This window comes from Penaeus chinensis, chromosome 28, assembly GCF_019202785.1.
Source record: "Penaeus chinensis breed Huanghai No. 1 chromosome 28, ASM1920278v2, whole genome shotgun sequence".
Lineage (NCBI taxonomy): Eukaryota > Metazoa > Arthropoda > Malacostraca > Decapoda > Penaeidae > Penaeus > Penaeus chinensis.
The window spans coordinates 16167841-16177840 of NC_061846.1; the positions used below are offsets into that span (position 1 = coordinate 16167841).

The 10000-nt window shown below is 36.5% G+C and overlaps 1 protein-coding gene across 1 annotated transcript in view; it reads right to left on the reverse strand.

Moving 5' to 3' along the window:
* Window positions 1-10000, reverse strand: part of LOC125040126 — a 373903-nt gene that overhangs the window by 296519 nt on the left and 67384 nt on the right. The window lies entirely within an intron of this gene.

The following is a 10000-nucleotide window of genomic DNA, read 5'->3' on the forward strand; positions in this document are numbered from 1 at the left end:
TACCGCTTCTACTCTATTTTTGTACGGTTGATGTAAGTTGAGAGCATGACACCTGAGCTTTTCAATCCTCTCGTGCCCCAAAATTTCCTCCTGGTAGATTTCCACTTGTACTTTCGAGATACCGATGACTTAAGCGTCCAGAAATGGCCCATCAGGAAATTCCTTGATTACTCTCAAGCGGCACAACACTACTTTAGGACACTTAAGGGTCGCCACGCAACTAGGACCTCTCTGATACCAAGCTATTTAGATTTAAACTCGTCTGTTGCACTTCGTTTCATCTACCACTAATAAAACCTAGATCTACAACGAAGATTGTGTTATGCTAACCACAATGACTAAATAACAGTTGAATTCATAGTGATCATGCTGGGAATCAGGTCCACGACAAAGCAAATCAATAAATATTTTGGTGATATATGGATTATATTCAAATTATCAGTTATATCTCTCCTGCAACGGCGTATTATCTTTAAGTGATTCCGATCTTTGGTTTTCCGTTACTTGGCCTATTCTTGCTGCTATTCAGATGAAAACCTCAATTCCGTCCGTGCGTGTATGTATAACTGCCTCTGTGTGTGTGTGTGTGTGTGTGTGTGTGTGTGTGTGTGTGTGTGTTTGTGTGTGTGTGTATGTGTGTGTGTGTGTGTGTGTGTGTGTGTGTGTGTGTGTGTGTGTGTGTGTGTGTGTGTATGTGTGTGTGTGTGTGTGTGTACGTGTGTGTGTGCCCCTATATTTGTGCGTGTATGCGTGTGTGTATGCCTCTATATCTGTGCGTGTATGCGTGTGTGTATGCCTCTATATCTGTGCGTGTATGCGTGTGTGTATGCCTCTATATCTGTGCGCGTATGTGTGCGCATAGTCCGTATGTGCGTCTGCATGTATACACCATCCGTGCTCACCCTCTCAGATTAGCCCCGGCATTGTCCTCGCATGACGCCTTCCATTACCCTCGAACCGATATCCCGAAGGCGTAATGCACTGCCTCGAATCACTGTCAAAGGCGATTCAGCGGCGCGGCCTGGGTTTAAATGCGTCATCGGTCCCTCGATAAATGTCCCGAAACTATTGTTCAGGGAATTCAGCGCTTGGGGGTTAAAGCTATTCCGAAATGTAAACAGTGATATACCGAATAAATTGAAATATACTGAAATATACTGAAGAGGCTAAGGGCTAATTTATGCGACATGTATTTCTTAAATTGCCTGTTATATTTGCCAAACACGTGTGTTATGATTGTGTTGTATTTCACCCATTTTTCTTCGTTAATAAAAGCGATGTCAGCATTTCATTCGTAAAAAAAAATCTCAAAGAGTTAATTATAGTAAATAAATCAAACAAACTAAAGAAAAAAAAAAAAAAAAAAAAAAAAAAAAAAAAGATAGAACTAAAAGGAAAAAAATGCTTAGAGATATATAAAAGTATAAACTCAATTACATAATTCCTCGATCTCTCGAAGTTAGATATTCATACATATATTTTCCATAACTTCTCGTCCATTCCCACGGCATCCCCCCCCCCCCCTGTCGAAAACCTAAATTTCTATACACACGGAATGAAATAGCCAAAGTGGGTGAGAAGCTTTATCTGAAAATCATGTTTTTCTCTCACTATCTGTTTTCATTTTATTTAGTAGACGTTCCTGTATTTATATTTTGCTATCTGTAGGTAGGTTTTTTTTAATTTTTTATTTATGCAAAAATATTGGTATTATGAATCTAATCTACACCAGAAACGCACACACAAATAAACATACGCACCTTTACCATCCACACACACACACACACACACACACACACACATCAACACCCTCCCATTCCCCTGCATTTCTCTATCCTCCCCTCCCCCCCCCCTCCCATCCCAAAACACACATCAACAGAACCATATCTATATATATGTCGCTTTCAATTCCTCCCTCGGCACCTACGCCGTAGAAATAACACGTGCTTGAGCCTACAATTCCCCGTGTTTTATGTTGTACTGTTTCGCCGCTGTGTGAGAGACTCTGCCCCCCCCCCCCCCCCCACACACACTCTGCCGTCTCTCTCACTGCGCTTGATTTTAATCTTGTATCGGCTTGGCCTGTCTTGCTCTTTGCTTGGGTTGATTTTGCTTGTCTTCCGTAGTGGATGGATTGTTTATTTATCTTTCTGTTTATTCGTTTACATGTTCTTCTTAGTTATTCATTATAGTATATATTTAGTGTATGTGTATATATATATATATATATATACACACACACACACACACACACACACACACACACACACACACACACACATATCTATATATATATATACATATATATATATATTCATATATATATATTTATATAACTATATATATATGTATATGTATATGTATATAGATAGATAGATAGATAGATAGATAGATGTATATATGTATACATACATGTACACACACACACACACACACACACACACACACACACACACACACACATATACATATATATATGTGTGTGTGTGTGTGTGTGTGTGTGTGTGTGTGTGTGTGTGTGTGTGTGTGTGTGTGTGTGTGTGTGCAAATTAGTCTTCTTGTCAATTTCGTCTTTGGGACTCTCCTTACATATTCCCCTTTTAGACCCTTCTCTCTTTCTCTCTCTCTCTCTCTCTCTCTCTCTCTTCTCTCTCTCTCTCTCTCTCTCTCTCTCTCTCTCTCTCTCTCTCTCTCTCTCTCTCTCTCTCTCTCTCTCTCTCTCTCTCTCTCTCTTCCCCCTATCCTCTCTCGCTCTCTCTTCCCCCTTTCCTCTCCCTCATTCTTGTGACGTTTCATCTCCCGCCTGATGATCCGCCGCCTATTTCCGTCCCCCCTTCAGCGCCTTCTTCGTTTCCCTGACATCTTTGCTCACACAGACGCCTTCCGCCCTGGGCTTCCTGCTGGCGAGTCACGAAGCCTCCATCTTCTCGTCTTTTGGGGATCATTTTACCCTCTCTTTATTGCCTTCCTTCCCTTCCCCTCCTTCTTCTCTCGCTTCATTTCCTCTCTTACTCCTTCTCCTCCTGTGCCTTTTCTCTCCTTCTCCTGTGTTTCTCTTATTGTGCCTCATCCTCCTCCTATGTGTCTTTCTCCTTCTCTTCCTCCTCCTTTTTCTCCTATATTTCTTCCTTCTCTTCTTGTGCCTACTCCTCCGCTTCCTCCTCTTCCTCCTATGCCTCTTTCTCTCTCTTTTCCTCCTCCTCCTCCTCCTCCTCTTCTTCCATTTCCCTCTCCTTCACCTTCCTCCTCCTCCACATCTTCTTCCTCCTCCTTCATACCCTCCTCCTTTCCTCCTCCTCCTCCTCCTCCTCCTCCACCTCTTCTTCCATTTCCCTCTCCTTCACTCTCCTCCTCCACCACATCTTCCTCCTCCTCCTTCATACCCTCCTCCTTTCCTCCTCCTCTCTTCTCCTCCTCCTCCTCCTCCCCCTCTTCCACCCGTGCCTCGTCCACCTCCTCCTCCTTCACCTCAAAGAATTTCGGATCTTTTTGAGGAATTCTGTGAATAACTTGGCTGATATGTAACTCATTTTCTCGAGACCTCCATTTCCCTTCTTGAGGTTCGATCTCGACTGACATTAGCCTTTTACATTTATTTTGACTTTGTGTGTGTTTGTATTTTCTTCATTTTCTTTATTTTCCCTTTCTTTCGCGTCTTTCGTTTTTCAACGGCGTGAATTTTCTATTGCTAGGATCTTGGAAATCTTGTAGAGTATGTTTTGTCATTTATTTTATCTCTTTCTCTCTCTCTCTCTCTCTCTCTCTCTCTCTCTCTCTCTCTCTCTCTCTCTCTTTCTCTCTCTCTCTCTCTGTCTATCTCTCTCTCTCTCTCTCTTTCTCTCTCTCTCTCTAACTCTCTCTCTCTCTCTCTCTACCTCCCTCCCTCCCCTTCCTCCCTCCTTCCCTTCTTCCTCCCCTCCCACCTTCCCTTCTTCCTCCCCTCCCACCTTCCCTTCCTCTCTTGCCTTCCTCCCTCCTCCTTCCCTCCTTACCTCCCTATCTCTAACTCTTACCTTATTGCACAGTTACACACTTCCTTCACCCCCCCCCCCCCCACTCCTCCTCCCTCCTCCTTGGCTCTTTCTCAGCCTAACATTTTCCCAGGAGAACAATATACATAAATTTTGATCCAGAATTTTACAATGGAGGAATTCCTTTTCCTTGAGCCCATTGTATATAATATCCCACAGTTTTTTGTTTTTTTTTTAATTTTTTATTGTGGTATGCTATCTCTCTCTTTCGTTCTATCAGTTAGATAGTTCTAAGTAAATATATTTGTGTTTGAGTGTTTATCTATCCGTCTGTCTCTTACGCCGTGTTACTATATATCTATCTATCCATCTGTATATAAGCACTATACATCTGTCAGTCTATTAACGTAACTGGCCGTCTTTCACATGTATATACTTATCTACCAGCCATAATCAACACAAAATTATCTTTTTCTATGAATGAATAAGTTGAAGTCTAATACCAAAATGGAAAAAAAAGGTGAGATTGGGAATTTGTAAGTAATCTTGTGAATTATGAATGGGTTAATAAAATATATGTTATGACACGAAAATGAAAGGGAGGATATGTTTATCCTTATCATTATCATTATCACCATTATTAGTGTCATTATTGTTTTTATTCATTGTTACTATTGTCATTATCATATTTATCATTATCATTAATATCATCATCATCCCGTTATTACTATCATCATTAATGTTATTATTAATTGTTACTTTTGTCATTATTATCTATATCATTATCATTACCATTGTCATCACCATCATCATATCATTATTAAGCTCAATATGATTATCAATATCTTTATCAATATTTTTATTGATATCTTCATCATTATTATCATTATCATAATTATGATGATTATCCTCATTATCATTATAATTTCTTTTATCATAATCATAATATAGATTAAAATTAATAAACAAGCAAATAAACTTGTTACGGAAATGAATCCAGTAACTTACCGCATTCAAAACGACAAATTAGCTTCCTTATTACGCATCTTCTTAATGTATTAACATCATCGTGTTTTCGGGATGCTGGGTTTCATCTGTTCGTATCGGGGTTTAAACCAGTATTAAGAAGATCAGGACAGTTGAAGAGCAAAATGGATTCAAAAGAGGAGACTGTCTGACAAAAAGGGTAAAGATACGTTATGTAGATAGATATTTAGAGAGTGTTAGACAGAATAGGTAGATAATGTATGTTTGTGTCTGTTGGATTATAGTGTGAACTAAAAACTATATCGAGCCACTAAATCATGTTAACTTGTTTTCCTTCTTTTTCTTTTTTCTCTTTCTTTTTATTTTCATTTTTCAGCAATGTACACATAATACAAGTGGATCCTTTTAGTGTCAAACCAGCTCTCTGAACAAATATGCTCTGAAGATTAAAACGAGCGACACTAAATTAGTTTCATTGACATCCTTTTTATCATTCTATTTTACGCTGATGATGTAACTTTCAGAAAAAAAATAACTACCCCAAAATAGCGTGGCATGTTTAGACTTAATATCAATAATTCCGAGTAAGTGGGGATGAGAACTCCACTTTAAATCTGATCCTGCGAACATAAGAGCCTCTGAGACCCACTCTGATGTCCAGGCTTCGGGATCCCTCAGTGCAGTGAGATGCAGATAAACTCCCTCGTAAGGTCTTTGCGGTCGGATACACAGAGAAAATGCTGATGCTCTGATAAGGGTTTTTTCGAAGCATAGGTAGCGAACCATGCAGAGGTCGCGAGCTGGGACTAAATCATATCATTTAGTGCATTTCGCCAAAAATGAATGAGGATAATTTGAATTGAATTAATGAATATGTAGTAGTTGTGTTTATTAACATAATTTGTACGAAAGGATGAAATGGGAAAAATAAATACACACTACCGACTCGTATATAATAAATGTCTATTGGGGTCATGAACTGAGCTAGGTAAAAATTAAAGAAAAAAGGAAAAACAACATTGGTCTGCTATAACACCAGTAATCTGTAAACGAATATAGAATCAAGGAAATGAAAGGCCTTCAGTGCGATCTAATGATAAAATCTGAAAATCTGTCTCTCAGAAATGTCATTGCCAAATCCAAATTGTGGACAAACACAGTGATAGCGAAAACTCTCAAACCTCGAACCTATATACTGTCATTTATATCAATAAACTTTATTTCCATATTTGCAAGGATCGAGACTGAACAACTGATCATCCTTCATCAAAGAACAAATTTGTGAACTATCGAAATATATAGATAATTGACCCTTCCTGTTAGCAATTACAAGCAATCAACAAAAACTGCATTTCCATGTTCTGAGAAAAGATGATAAGTTAAGTTTTTCCTGAGTGTCGACAGAGTGCTTTTCGATGTTATGGGTTAAGAAGAGTGCAATCTATGTTGGAAAATATTCATAAGCAAGTTCCTTTTGGTAGCTGTCGGAAATGTCTTTGTTCAGAATGCAATTTTGTAATTTTGAAAAAAATATACTTATGAAATATCAGTGTCTGGATGAAATCTAAGAGCCTGGCTATTGTTAAATTGTAGTAATTATACCTTTACAAGAAATAAGCTTGTAAAACTTTTTGCAAAGATGAAATGTATGTGCTTTCTACTTCTAGTATTCCAAAACACTGTTTCTTGTTGTTTTCGCTGTTGTCGTTGCTATTGCCATGTTGCTATGTTACTGTTGCTGATTTCGTTGTTGCCGTTGCTGTTTTCGTTGTTGTCCATCACCCCCCCCCCCCCTTCCCTTTTATAACGAGCTTCGAAAACGAGTTTCTTATTTCTCCTCCCCCGGTCGAAATCAAAAGAAACTTCATTTTATCCGAAGCGTTAATCAATCCGGGTTTCGACTTTGGTTGGCTTTCGGGCGTGCACATTTCTGGCCTCGTTTTCCTCTCGTCGCGTCCACTTTTCGAACACCATTCTCTCTGATTATTCAACTTTAAAAAGGCAAATGAAATGGAATGAATCATTCGCTAATACATTTACTTACTTCCCACTTCGATTAGCTTACTATTAATCTAGCTCTCGTTATCTCTTCTATCTTTGTTGTTGTTCGGTGTTTTTGTTGTCGTTATTTTTGTTTTTGTTTTGGTCTTTATTCCTACCTTTGCGTTCACGACTCGAGCAATATCATCACACTGTTTTACCGGTTGTTTTTATCTCACTATTTCTTGTTACTGTGTTTTCTTTTCTACGTCCTCCTTCCTCCTTTCCAACGGGTTCACTGCTGCGTCTCGTGACCCGACCGTCCTCAAACGAAGCTTCATTTTATCCGAAGCATTAATCAGTCCGGGTTTTGAATCCGGGTCGCTCTCCGGTGTTTATATTTCTAGCCTCGCGCTCACGGGAGGTTGTTTGTCCTTTACGAGTTGTCGTTTTTTTCGGCGCACAAGGAAACCAAATTTTATATCAGTTCGAATGAGGGTTTTAGGTTCCCGAAATAGCGTGAGCGAAGGTGATTACGACTTTTTTAATGACTTGTAGATGAGCGGCGTTGAAGATTATTACCGCTTTTTAATGACGCAACGTGTGTTAAACGTAAATATATGAGGCGACGTTCAAAGTTCTACCCGTGACTTGTACAGCCCAGTCGGTCGCTTTTTCTCTCTGTGCAGGGGCGGCGGGGAAGGGGAAGGGGAGGGCAACCGCGCCCTTTGTTGGGGGGGGGGGGGGTGTCAGGGGAAATAAGGGGCGAAATAAGAATTTAGTGGTGTATGGGGGGAGGCTAAGGGTACGCTGTGTGTGTGTGGTTATATACTTACGTGCACACATGTAAAATTAATAGATGAATAAATAATATAGTATGTATTGATATACATTTGAAAATGTGCGTATATAATTGTAAATATATATATATATATATAATATTTATATACATATATATAATGTTTATAAACATATATATATATAATGTTTATATATATATGTGTGTGTGTGTGTGTGTGTGTGTGTGTGTGTGTGTGTATGTGTATGTGTATGCATGTATGTATATACATATATGTATATATAAGATAAGCATATACATAAATTATATATATATACATATATATATACGTGTGTGTGTGGGTGTATGTATGTATGCATATATATATATATATATATATATATATATATATATGTGTGTGTGTGTGTGTGTGTGTGTGTGTGTGTGTGTGTGTGTGTGAATATATATATATATATATATATATATATATATATATATATATATACATACATATATTTATACATATACATACATATATTCTTATATATATACATATATGTATGTGTGTGTGTATTATCTATCTATCTATCTATCTATCTACCTATCTATATATGTGTATGTATATATATATATATATATATATATATATATATATTATATATATATATATATATAATGTGTATATATATATGCATATATATATATATATACATATATATATATATATTACTTATATATATATTACTTATATATATATATACATATATATATATATATATATATATATATAATGTGTGTATGTATATATATATGCATATACATATATGTATATATATGTATATCAATATATATGTTATATATCTATATGTAAATATATATATATATATATATATATATGTATATATATATTTATGTATATATATATATATATATATATATATTTACATACAAATATATATGTTTATATTAATATACATATATATATATATATATGTATATATATATATATATATTTTTTTTTACATACATATATATATATGTATATAATGTTTACACATATATACATATGTATATTTTATATATATATATGAATATATATACACATGTGTGTGTGTTTATATGTATACACATACATATGTACACACACACACACACACACACACACACACACACACACACACACACACACATATATATATATATATATATATAGATAGATAGATAGATAGATAGATATGTACATATATATGTACATATATATAAACATATACATGTTACATATCTTATATATATATATACATATATATAAATATATATACATATATATGAATATATAAATATGTATGTATATGTTATATATCTTATATACATATGAATGTATGGTGTACATATATATATATATATATATATATATATATTTATTTATTTATTTATTTATATATAAATATATATATATATATATATAATATGTGTATGTGTAAAAAAAACCATCAAACTCGCGAATCATTAAAAAGATTACTTGAGATCCCGACAACTTTTCCAACTTTTTTCCTCCTCTGCGTGAACAAGACACAGCCCCCCCCCCCCCCCCGCCCCCCGCCCCCGAGACAAGTCTTAATCCCTCAAAATCGCCTCAAATTTTAGCCCGAGAGCATCCGCGTCGCCCTTGGAGCGGGTCGGCCATTAGCACTAAAAGCTCCTCTTTCGGCTGCCTCATTCGTCCACGTCGTGTACACTGAACAATGGAACGACGAGGCAATTCATTAACGTTTTCCTTAATTACGTAACAGTTCGTTTTGAGATTAATTAGAGACGCGGGTGTGGGAAGAAAGGTGTTTGGTGCTTAATTAATTTTCGATTCTTGGGTTATTATCGATTTTCGTAATGCGCGGGTCTGGATTTTTAAAAATTAGTGGGAGGAGGGGAGGGGGGGGGGAGGGGGTAATTAAATGACTCCGTGAAAAAGAATCCTGGATATATGTATTTCATTTTCTTCTTTTTTCGTTAAATTTTAAAGTTAAGACAAAAATACGTCGGTTTCGTTCTGAGTGAGTAAATTTGGGTAGAAAATTGGTCGACCTTTCTTAATTCTGTAAATTCCGTTAGTCTTGATAGTTTTCTAACAGAAAAAAAAAGAAAAAAAAAATTTAGGTCATGAGGTGGGGGGGGGGGGGGGGATACAGCGAGCGGATTCATCCTTCGTGGAATATAAGATAAAAAAACATCTTTTGTTCGTTGACTGAAAATAATCTCTCTCTCACGTTTCCATGGGTCGGCTTACAAG